Source organism: Ornithodoros turicata, chromosome 6 (genome assembly GCF_037126465.1).
Source record: "Ornithodoros turicata isolate Travis chromosome 6, ASM3712646v1, whole genome shotgun sequence".
In the NCBI taxonomy this organism is placed as follows: Eukaryota; Metazoa; Arthropoda; class Arachnida; order Ixodida; family Argasidae; genus Ornithodoros; species Ornithodoros turicata.
In genome coordinates, this window is record NC_088206.1 from 64,618,765 (window position 1) to 64,630,987 (window position 12,223).

The 12,223-nt window shown below is 44.8% G+C and overlaps 3 long non-coding RNA genes across 3 annotated transcripts; 1 reads left to right on the top strand and 2 right to left on the bottom strand.

Annotated features, from left to right (window-relative positions):
* Positions 1-418: 418 nt before the first annotated feature.
* Positions 419-2,056, bottom strand: LOC135398161 (uncharacterized). Its single transcript, XR_010424012.1, has 2 exons — positions 1,822-2,056; positions 419-878 (listed from the first exon to the last, which is right to left on the bottom strand). It is a non-coding gene; the product is annotated as an uncharacterized LOC135398161 (long non-coding RNA).
* Positions 2,057-5,840: 3,784 nt separating this feature from the next.
* On the bottom strand, positions 5,841-7,359 carry LOC135398162 (uncharacterized). The gene is made up of 2 exons (XR_010424013.1): positions 6,831-7,359; positions 5,841-6,270 (listed from the first exon to the last, which is right to left on the bottom strand). It is a non-coding gene; the product is annotated as an uncharacterized LOC135398162 (long non-coding RNA).
* A 2,496-nt stretch (positions 7,360-9,855) lies between these two features.
* LOC135398163 (uncharacterized) lies at positions 9,856-12,223 on the top strand. The gene is made up of 2 exons (XR_010424014.1): positions 9,856-9,958; positions 11,468-12,223. It is a non-coding gene; the product is annotated as an uncharacterized LOC135398163 (long non-coding RNA).

Below are 12,223 nucleotides of genomic sequence, written 5' to 3' on the forward strand. Positions count from 1 at the left end.
CTCTACAGTTACATACAGACCTTAGTCAGCACAGTTTCTGACGAAAGCGTGTAATAAGGTGCTAACCTCTTCCGGTACCGCTTCTTTACAGGAGCAGCACAAAATATGTGTAAACCGTTATTGCAGCCACAGAAGCCATGCACTTTCAGGGAGTGTTGCTCTCCCAGCATTGACAGTGCAGTGGACATTGAGCACATTGAGTACAATGGAGATAACTGCAAATAAAATGTGTTTTGGGATATGCGCGAATCTATTGTGCCGACTGCAACCAGGTCGCAGGTAGAACTTTGCTACTTTATAGGCCACAACATATGCGCCGACTGTGTAACTGCTCCTCCCGATTTTTTTTCTAGGAGCGCAGCAAGTTCAAGCTCGGGAGTAACACACCGAACTACCTCTTGCGCGACATTGAAAACAGTCACATTTAAGGATACGTTTATTAATCATCTTTCATTTCCTGCAGACCAGTCGTTTCTGCAAGAGGTTTCGAATTCAAACCCCACGCGATATACTACGCAATCACCGCGAATCTTGTTTTCTCGATACACATACAAAATGTAAGAACGTTTTTGTCGGCCTTGATGCCTTATTTTAGCCCTTGCAGCCACAGCGTCCCCTTCCTCTCCTTGACTTCTTCTTTGACTTGGACTTTCTCCTTCTGAGAACTCTCGCAATGCCTCTGACAAAATAGGTCGCCTCTTCGTCCTCTGACATCAGAGACATCAGCTCATCCAGTTCTCGTGACACATCGTCGGTTTCGGACAATGCCTGGGGAGTGGGTTCTTGTTGAGACGCTACAGCCGACACAGTGGCGAGTTCATCATCCTTCTTTGTGGTATTTTCTTGTGGAGGTGGAGGCAGCGTCAGAGAAACAGCGCCTGAAAGAATATTATTAATGTCACAGAAACGTTCCTAATTTTTTGTTTTTCCATTTCTAACGCGCGTAACTTTTTCGTCAAAAAGAATGGTAGGGGAAGCGCGCTTCTCCACGCTGCGCGCCGGACACTGTGTCCCACGGCTTGCGACAGCGCCACAAGTGGGAAAATTTTAACTCTCCGGTCGATCTCCGCGTCGCTTTTTCGTCACTGTCGGCTTCACTGCCATTCAGATAAAAGCTGATAAGAGAAGGAAATGACACGTTGACGATTGTTCCAGACAAAACACGGCCGCTGCACGATCGTCAGCGCTCGTTTGCGGAAGCTGCGCGACCACTTGGCACATTCTTCCTCCACTCCGAAACTTTACTGCACGGTTCCTGTTAGCCATTCGTGATAAACTTCAGCCAACTGGACGAGGACGTAAGGAGAGGCACAAACTCAGGCTTTCGTCCTCGTCCAATTGGGGGGGGGGGGGGATATGTTTCTTGAAAAAAAAAAAAAAAGCAAGGAAAGATTAGTCAGGCAAAGATCGATTTGCTATTCCTTTCGTAAAAAGGAACGAAAAAAAAAAAAAAAGGAAAGGGCGTTCAATTGGATGAAGTTTACCACGAATGGATATGTACGAACTACCCGCACGGCTACCTTAGTTCCTATTAGCATTTGTAACGTATAAGCGGCATGCTGCAGCCTTCTAGACTGAATTGAAGGGTTAAGTGAATTAAGAAATAAAACATGGTGAGCAAAAAAGAAAATTAGTGCGCGGAGAAAATTTCTTAATTTTTGGTTGCATTATGTCACGAGAATGACATGTGCTCTGTCCGCTTTCTAGTATGGTTGGCTATGATAGGGACCTCGAAAATCACTCAAACAATTCGAAAAAATATAACGTAAGTATACTCTCTAGTCTTCGATGCAAGCGCTCAATTGAAATGAAGTAACTTACCGCAAGCGAAGGCAGCGAGAAACAGGAGGCACAGAAAGCGCATCTTCATGCGAAGAACTATACTCGTATAGTATTCTAAACACTGATGTACCATTGGCGAGACGCTCAGTATTTATAGGGTGCTACGCAGGACAATTACGGCAATTTTTCCAGTTTGTGCAACCAGCAAACAAGAAAGTTGCAGTCACGGAGACATTGTTTGAATGACGGGAAAACCAGATGTCGTTTCAGTCGACGCTGCTAGTCTTTTTCTGTGTGTGTTTTTGTTTTATGTGGGCAACCGCGATGATTCTAGAAGAGTCTGGTTGCAGCCCAAGTGTAAGAAATACTGAAATGCTTCGCGAAATTTATTTGCCGATCAGATAGCATAGTTCACGCGTTATTCTTTCCTTTTGTTTACACGAAAGTCGCGGCAGCGTGCAATACGTAAGTGACGCCTGGGAGTGGAAATAAAGGGAACGTACCAATGTGAAAGATTTACGGACTACGAGTAGCTGCTGTCTTTCTCCTATGAAATGTCCAGGAGTCCATAGCGTATTTGCCACTTGATCGAGTTGAATAAGAAATGGTGCTGGGATTCAAACGGGATGCTGCGTGTAATCCTTACTATGACGAACTAAGCGACGAGGTACGCAGACGAACAAGAGACGGGTGAACGTGAACGTTCGACGTTCACCTTTCACATGTTCGTCTGTGTACCTCGTCGCTGAGTTCCTCGTAGTCATGTACCATCCGGCTCCTATGGTGCCTTAGTGTAATCCTTAGCTTGTTTGATGCAAGACCGCGTATAATTCCCACTAGCAAGATCGTGAAGACGATTAAAACGTTCAAATAATTGAGACTGCGCTTCCACCTGTAGGCCACTTTGTTACAACATCTTCTAAACTTCAGCGCTCGCTCGCGGCCCCAGACAGTCGCCCGTTTGGTTTACGTACTACGTACGGCTTTGGGTACGCAACCCCCTCATAAAAGCCAGTTTGCGCTGCGCACCTTGGTCTCGCTCCTGCGTGAAATTGGCGCTGACGACAAGTTTTGACTTTTGTACCTCTGTTTCTGCTGTTCCCTTGTTTCTTTCTTTGACTTCAGATTTCTTTCTTTTCGTTTTTATTTTTCTTCTTTTTCTTTTTTTTTTTTTTGTGACTGCCCTGGCTGTGTGACTCTTCGTACTTGAATGTCTGCACTCCGAGTGTCTCAGTACGTCCATGTGCTCAGTGTTGTTCACGTGGTATGGAGTAGCCGGCAATTTCTCCATGTTTTTCTTTTTTTTACTCACTCACTCACTCACTCATTCACTCACTCACCCTCCTAACCAGGCAAGCAGGTTGGTGGGCTGGATGTGGTCAGGGACCAAGCGATTTTGTGACAGAGAGGGGGCGAGAGTCTAGCTCGTTAAGGGATCCGGAGAAGGGGATTAGGAAGGGATCGGGAAGGCTGGTAGTGTGGGAAATGGAGAAGAATGCGCTCTAGATCTCCTACAGCACCGCAGTGACTGCAGTGGGGAGAGTCAACTTGCCTCAAGCGGTAACGCCACTGTGCTGTGAAAGCCACATCGAGGCTCATTCGATGAACTAATGTGGCATCTTGACGACAGATATGTCGAGGCATGCGGAAACCGAGCGCTGGATCAACTTTGCTCAGCATGGCTGGGGGGGGGGGGGGGGAGAATGTCAGCGGTCCATTGGCGGGTAGCCAGACGAGTCACGAGGCGTCGAAGTACTGACCGATGATCTCCTCTCACCAGCGCAATACGCGTCTGTCTCCGGGACGACTACCTGTGGAAGTTACTCGCAATACAATCGAAAATGTTATGACACCGATAATGGCGGGGCTGCTTTGGCGATGTATTGCGTGGTCGTCTAAGGTCTTTAGTTTGTTCTTGTGTTTTCATCCTTCCCTCTTCATATAATGTTACACTTGCAATGAGGTAGGACACCGCACCACCGCGGGGCAACACCCCATCTCATCGTCAGCACCTATTGTTGTTGTCGTTGTTGTTGTTGTTGCAGGGTCTCTAGCTGCAATATTCATGACATTCACGGCTGTTGACCGCTTTTGAGATTGCTTGCCTGTCACCAACAACACCAGAGGGGAGTGTTAAGTGAATTTGTAGAACGTGAGGTGCAATAGGACTCCCTCCAGAGAGCGTTGTATTGAAAACGAGAACGCAGAACCCTTATTGTATTCAGACACAACGATTTTGTTCTTTTGATCAACTCGCACGACCTGCGAGTCGAAGTTATAACGTATGAGAGTAATCGAACGTCATCGATTCCAGCGACCAGCATCAAGAAGAGGGTCACTGCCACGGGGACTAGAATCTCGAGCAAATGTAGTGAATCCTCAAATTGAAACCCTCAAGTTGAATCCTCTGACAGCGAGAGTAAAGGCACCGGAGCACTACTGAACGTCCGTCAGTCTCCAGGACAAAAGGACATACTGAACGCCATGGAGTCAACTTCCATGGGTAACTCTCCTGCTTGATGACAATACACACATAAGCAACACCACTTAGAAACAAGGCCTGATAGCCTACGTGTTTAAACTGGAGTGTTTTCTTGTTCTTCTTATCCCACGGGAAGGCTATTCTGATTTGTCAGCGTTCATCAAAGGCCGGCACTATAGGCTGCTAAACGTGCACTATAGGCTGTCTCGTTTAGATGATGTTCGTCTTAAAGCGTGACTATGCAAAATTTGGCAAGATTGGAGAAGTGCTTTCTCTGGTGAAGCTACTGCTTCGTTGGACCTTCGTAGCACCTACTTGTTTTGTACAGCTTTCTTATTGCAGTTTCGCGAGCAATAATAGCTATTACAAATAAGATGTAGGTAGAAGAAAAATATAGTGGCATGTTAATGTTTCTCACCTATCACCAAATACTATTATCACTCATCGCTTATTATTACCACTAGGGCCCGGAAATTTAGGTACTAAAAACGATGGAAATAGACAGGCAGTTAGGCCCTCAAAAACAGCTAAATAGGCAATAAAATACTAAAATAGGCACGTTAATCTGGTGCACTCTTTGACTTTGTTGGTACTTCAGAATGCTCCACCCAGGAAAAATGGCTACAGCACTGTACATGCTTTGACTTGTACACGGATACCGAGGCTGCCTAGAACCACGTGATATTGGATACTACTCTTAGTTTTCCGGCCTTAAAGATCTTGAAAGGTCAAGAAAGGCCCAATATCTTGTTCAAATACACATGCACCCCTTCTAGCAAACCAAGGTACTGAAGGAAACCAAACGAGAGAGAGAGAGAGAAAAAAAGAGAGAGAAAAAGTGCAAGCATGCAGGAAAAAAAAAAAAAAAAACGCAAAATTCAGCACTCAGCATGAGACTAAAAGATGCGCTCGCCCTTGCACTTCTAAAAAAGGTTGTTATGGCATCTAAAAATGTCGATAAGAAGGCGCGCAACCCTGAAAATGTCGCATTTAAGCATTTATAGGCATTTTTAGGCAAATGTCTAAAATTCCGGGCCCTAATTATCACTTATTATCATTATTATGTAGAGATATCATTTCCAATGCAACGGCTTGTTTATCTTTGCTCACCAGCTAGCATTCAATTGCAACTCAGAAATTTCCAAGGGTTTTGTGATAGCGTAGCTACTCCACACTTATTGACAGGAACACGCCTTTACATTCTCATTAGGAGAGATTTACTATACCGTGGTACATGCATCATGAACATTCAGCACGAAGATAGAGGGTGGACAAATATTGCCCTCGCGGACACATTGACGATGGAAACTTTGCGATACTGTCCAGCAGACATTCACTGTACTGTTTTCGACGTCTCTGCCTGTGTAGCAAGCTTCTTGAAGACGCCAGCATGTTCAAGCTCGAGAGTAAAAAACAGAATTACTGAATCACCGAATAAAATAAAATGGCTGTTTCCGTTGGTGAGACGAGCCTCGTCAAGCTTCTTCCTGAAGCTTTTTGCTCGCTGTCTTTCACTTTTTGAGAATAAACAAACATATTTAAAAACATTATATCCTGTGTGACATCAAAGACAATCATATTTGAAGATACATTTATTCAATCATATTACATCTTCTGCAGTTCATTCGTTCCCCCAGAAGGTTTGGAATTGGAAATCCCCATGATCAACTGGATAATCACCGCACTTCTGGTTTTCCGATACACATTGTCTTCCTGGACTTTCTAGCCGCTACTTTAGCCACGGCGACCACAGCCTCCCTTTCCTCTCCTGGGCTTTCGCCTCCTGAGTGCTCTTCCAATGCCTCTGAAGAACCTGTAGGTCGCCTCTTCGTCCTCTGACATCAGAGACATCAGCTCATCCAGTTCCCGTGACACATCGTCGGCTTCGGACAATGCCTGGGGAGTGGGTTCTTGATGAGACGCTACAGCCGACACAGTGGCGAGTTCATCGTCCTTCTCTGTGGTATTTTCTTGTGGAGGTGGAGGCAGCGTCAGAGAGACAGCACCTGAAAGAATATTGAAGTCACTAAAACTTTCCTGTTTTTTTTTTTTTCTTTCGATTTGTAAGAAGCGTAACTTTTTCGTCAAAAATATTATAGGGGACGTACGCTTCTCCAGGCGGCGCGCCGAACACTCGCGAACACTGTGGCGACAGCACCACAAAGTGGGACAATTTTAACTCTCCGGTCGCAGACGAAAGCAAACGAAATGTGGACGATTCTTCGGAACAAAGCACGGTCGCTGCGCGATCGTCAGCGTTCGTTTACGGAGGCTACACGACCGGTTGGAATGCTGATACCACAATCAATAGCTTTCTAGATTGAATAAGATGGTTATGTGGATTTAAAAAAAAATGAAACACGGTGAGCGAAAAAGAAAATTAGTGTGCGAAAAGAAAATTCGTATTTTTCGTTGCATTACGTCACGAGATTCACACGTGCTCTGTCCACATCCGATAGGGTGTTTGACTATGATAGGGACCTATCTCTCAAATAATTCAAAAATAAGAAAAATGTATGCTCTGTAGTCTACGACGCAAGCACTCAGTTGAACTGAAGTAACTTACCGCAAAAGAAGGCAGCGAGAAGCAGGAGACACAGAAAGCGCATCTTCATGTGAAGACCTGCTCGTGGTGTTCTAAACACTGATGGTACCACTGTCGAGACGCCCAGTATTTATACGGTTCTCAGCAGGAGAATTACTACAATATTTCCAGAATGGGGGGGGGGGTGCAACCAGCGAACAAGATAGTTGCAGTCACAGAATCATCATTTGATTGACGGGAAAAATCCAGGTGTAGTTTCAGTCGATGATGCTGATATGTTTTCAAAACGTTTGCACTTTTGAAACAGGGTTGAAATTCGGTGACGAAGTTGCCCAAAATAAGGCGTCAGTCTTGAAACTGCGATATGACTTCAAGGCTCTGGTTGCAGTCCAGTATAGGAAATACTGAAATGCTCTGGGTAATTTCTTTCCGTATGCGTTATTCGTTCCTTTTGTTTACACCAAAGCCGCGACAGCATGCAAAGTGTAAATGACATCAGGGGGGTGGCAATAAAGGGAACAGAACAATGTGAAACATCTGCGCACTTCGAGTGGTTGCTATCTCTGACGTATGGATGTTGAGGAGTGTTGAAAAGGTGGTGCTGGGGCTCGAAACATGGTCATAGCGAGGGGGGGGGGGGGGCAACCTCTGGAGCTTCGTATGTCATATCAGTCGATGTTGCTGGTCTTTTTTTTCTTCAATGTTGTTTGAATGTTTGCACGTCTGCAATAAGGGCGAAATTCAGTGACGACGCTGCCCACTCACTGCCACCCAAAATAAGGTATCGGTCTTGAAACTCCGATGTCATTCTAGAAGAGCCTGGTTTCGGCCCAGTGTAAGAAATACTGAAATGCTTTGCGCAAATTTATTTGCTGACCAGATAACATAGTTCGCGCGCTATTGTTTCCTTTTGTTTACACGAAACTGGTGACAGCATGCAATACGTAAATGACGTCAGCGAGTGGAGGAGGCGGAGGAATTATCTGTCTATTTACAAACGTTGAAGCTGGGTGACACCTATCAGGGGTCTGCTGCTCCACTTCTTGAAAGTGTTTCAATTACCTATGAATAAAATAATAGACATACAAAACAGAAGACACATGCGACAACACACACACACAAGAAGAAACATAAATAAAGGGAACAGACCAACGTGAAAGATTTATGCACCATAAGTAGTTGCCATCTTTCTCCTATGGATATCGAGGAGTACATGGCGTATCTGGCAGTTAATCGTGTTGAATAAGGAATGGCACTGGGTTTGAAACGCAATGCTGTATGTAATCCTGGAGCTGGTTTGATTCAAGGCCGCGTAATTCCCACAAGCACGCTCGTGAAGACGATTAAAACTTCAAATAATTGAGGCTGCACGTGTAGGCGAAGTTGTGACATCATATACGTCAGCCATGTGGTCATCAGTTGATGTATAAAGTGGGAAAAACAACGCGTCATCAAGGAGGAGGACTACCTATGGAAGTTAGTCCCAAAACAATTGAAAACCCCTCAATGTCCATTTTTATTTCTTTTTTTTCTTAATAAACATATAGCACCCCTCAATGTCATGACACCGATGATGGTGGAAATGCTAGGCGATGCTTTGCATGGTCCTCTAGGGTCTAGCATGAATATTCACGACGTTCACGACTGTGGAACGCTTTTGAGATTGCTTGCCTGTCACCAACAACACCGGAAGGAGGTGTTAAGCGAATTTGTGAAATATGAAGCACAACAAGATTCGCAGGAGAGTGTACTGTAGTGAGAACGCAGAACCCTCATTGCGTTCAGACTTAACACAGTGCAGATCTTACTAACACTTCTGTGTGGACTTACCTTACGTGTAAATCTACTCCAAGTTATTCTACTATTAAAAGCACACATACACATACACACATACATACGCACACATGTGCATGGGATGGTGATACGATGGGATATAGGATAATCGGGAATAAGTGCTCGGTCAGTGCTCGTCCAGTAGACGCGTGCCGGATACGCGTGGTCGGCAACAATCAAGAAGTCCTGTATCTGTTGCGCGGCAGTGTTTTATCCAGAATCCCAAGCACGGAGGGATGTTAAAAAAATTGGGGGAGGGGTCATTATTATAGTTAACAAATCATTACCGACAAGTGTCTAAAGCTGAAATTGCAAGGGCACCCCTTGTAGGGGGTACACAGCTGAAAAAGTTGTGGGGGTGTCACTGAACATTTGGGGGTGTTACGGTGGTGTAGGGTGTGTGTGTGTGTGGATAAATCACTGCTGTGCGGTGTTCGACCCCGGCCCAAGAATTTAATAACTTCATATATTTTATACAATTATAGATAGCGTTGGCTGTACTTTACATGCTGTTGGGGATACCAGTTCTTCAGCCATTACCCTTCCTTGAATGCAGGGGGATGTTCAACAAAACTTCCGACCCCGTAGAGTGACAAAGTTCAGAAACGATTTTACGTATTTAAGGATATCCCCCATAGCTTCTCATGGCGATGTCCATTGGACGTTTGTAAGACGGAAAACCTTACTCGTGATTTGAGTATGCATGTATAGTGCTGCTCGTTCATTTCTACACTTAACTCACTGATATGCACTGCGCTGCACAGAAACGACCGGGGGAACTCCGCTGACAACCAGCCTAAAATCCTGCGTGAGATATATAGAAAAGCTCTAGCAAGGCAGCCGCTGATGGGATTCGAACCCAATACCTCTCAGGCTTCAGCATGACCTTTGGACGCATGCTGTATCACCACAGGCGTTCATCACGCCCAACGCCGTTGCTAATATGCCAGTAATAATGAGAAACATTCCCGTGAACAAACGTGTCACAATGTTTCTCAAAGAACCCAGTTACTTTGCAACATGTATTCCCAGCGCGTTTCTAGCTACGCCGACACAGACTTCAACGTCACGTGGCGGTTCTTACATGCTTCAGAGCGACGTCTAATGGCGAAACGAAGTGTTAATCACCACCGTTATCTGATACGAATTGCCACGTTATATGTCGTTCGTTTTTGAATCGGAAAATCCCCCCCCCCCCCCCCCCCCTGAAACGCGCACGCCGAAGCCACTCTATAAATACCACAGGCTCTTCCTCTGGGAATCATATCGTGCCACCGCCATGAAGACCTTGTGCCTTCTGCTGCTTGCAGTTTGGGGTAGGTTCCGTTAACGCTGTTCCATTTGACATTGCTGAAGTTGATACTGCGAATTCGCACTGGTTAATGGCCTTGCTCTCTCCGTTAACGTTATATGGCTAATTCGTAAGATAATACAGATCATGTTTTCAAGTTCAAGTTTCAAATCTAGTCCAATTTCAAGACGCAGAGCGTGACATCCTTGTTTGTGTTACCCAACTGCCACCACAAGAGCTAATAGACAGGTGTATCAGCATTGTGGTTTGTTAACAGGCTCTCTCCGACCAATGTTTGATCTGATAGCACTGGAACGCCAGGTAGAAGGTAACACTGTTTCCGGTGGACGTGTGAGACACAGACTTTTATTGGCGCTGACCAACACAATGGTACTGCCTCTGTATAATCAACACCCGATTTGCTTTGTTTATAGAGACGAAGTGTTCAGTCACCCATGTATGTCGGCCTCCCTTTGTTTGTGTGCATACAGGGTGTCCCAGCTAAATGTGAACATATATTTTTTTAAATATATATATAACTTTTTCCGAGATGAAATCAATTGCAATATAGCATATGCTGAAGGGCAGTCCCTAGGACGGCATTAGCAGATTCCCAAGGCAAAGTCTTAATTAACTTTTTCGTTATAAAAGCTACGAAGTTGTTCCAATGAGAACATATGATCCCTTTGGTAACCTTACCGGAGCCGCTTTAAGAACAAAAATCCGTTCGATAGATCATCGGCAAACACTTCGTGAAGGAACACCTTTTTTTTTTTTTTTTTTGCTTATTGCGCATCTTCGAAAACACACAGAACGCAGTGCCGCCTCATGCGTCGAAGGTAGCTTTAACTTGCGGAATCAAAACAAAAACAAAAGTATCGGGTGACCTTATCGCAACTGCCCTTATCTTGGGTGGCATTTTCTGTTTTCTTTTAATCTTTTTCCAGAACGCAAGAGGCGATAGTGTGCTCTTTCGTCCTCTCGTATTGAAGGTGAAGGAAAGACCCGTCTCTAGAGATGCGCAATGAACAAAATAAAGAAAAAAATGGTGTACATTCACGAATTTTTTGCGAACGGATTTTTGTTCTGAAAACGGCTTTGGTATCAGCTGACCGAAGAGATGAGATGTCCTCATTGGAACAACTTCGTAGCTTTTATAATTAAAAAGTTAGAAAATGAATTACCGCGGATTAATTGAGAAAGGGCGATGAAAAAAATATTTTTGGGTAGACCGCACAACTTCCAGGCACGTACACTTGGTTTCATTTGTGCAGAGCCCTCCGTTTTTTTCTTTAGCCCCATTGCCCTTTTTCGGTGGGACACCTTGTATACTTAAAAAGCTGTCTGCCTATTGGATGGCTGCATGTCGCTTGGGGGCTCCGCGCGTCCTCCTTAGGGAATGATGCTGACGATTCCCTAAAAGCTCCCGTGGGACACCCATGAGAAACCACTGTTCTACATGTTTTGAGTCTTTCTTCAGTTCATATCGTCGTCAGTGGTTTTATCAAAGTCTGAATTTTCTGCTTTTTCTCAGCCATAGCCTCCGCAAAGACCGCACCACAAGAAAACGGCATTGACAGAAGGGATGTTGAGGCAGCCGTAGTGCCCGTGACATCAATGCCGAAATCCACGCCCTTGTCGCTAAGTCCTGTCACTGAAGACACGGCCGAAGACCGCGAGATCGGTCTGGGACAGGAAGAATCAACCTACAGAAGATTGTGGCGTCCGCGAAGACGCCATGGTTTCGTCATAAGGACTGGTCCAAGACGTCTATGTCGAAACCGTAAATTTGGGTGCCGTGTATAACATCTAGAGCACTGGCGCTGCTGACTTCAGGACAATGCGCTAGCCACCACTAGTACAGCTATCTGTAATCTGTAATCCGTAATCTTTATTGATGTTGATGTTGACATTCACCAAGAGCAGATACCTTGGACTGTGGTGTACAGGCACAACAACAATAAGTGAAAGAGAAGTGATGATGACAGGTACAGTTTACACCAATACGCCTAAACAGCCAACTTATATAATATTTGATCATCAAACTACATTGAAATAAATCACCCAAAAAGGAACCAAAGCCGCGAACTAATAAAAGTTGTCATAATAAAATCATAGTTCCAGCTCTATCGCACTGATTGTTATGTTAACGTGAGGCGACTTTATGTAAAATAACTCGTAATATGACCCAAACATTCTCGCTCATTGCCCCATTTTTGTGTGATGGGACTAATAAATTTGAGTTTGTCCTTGTGGAAGAACACGAATAAAGTATTATGTACGCCACAAA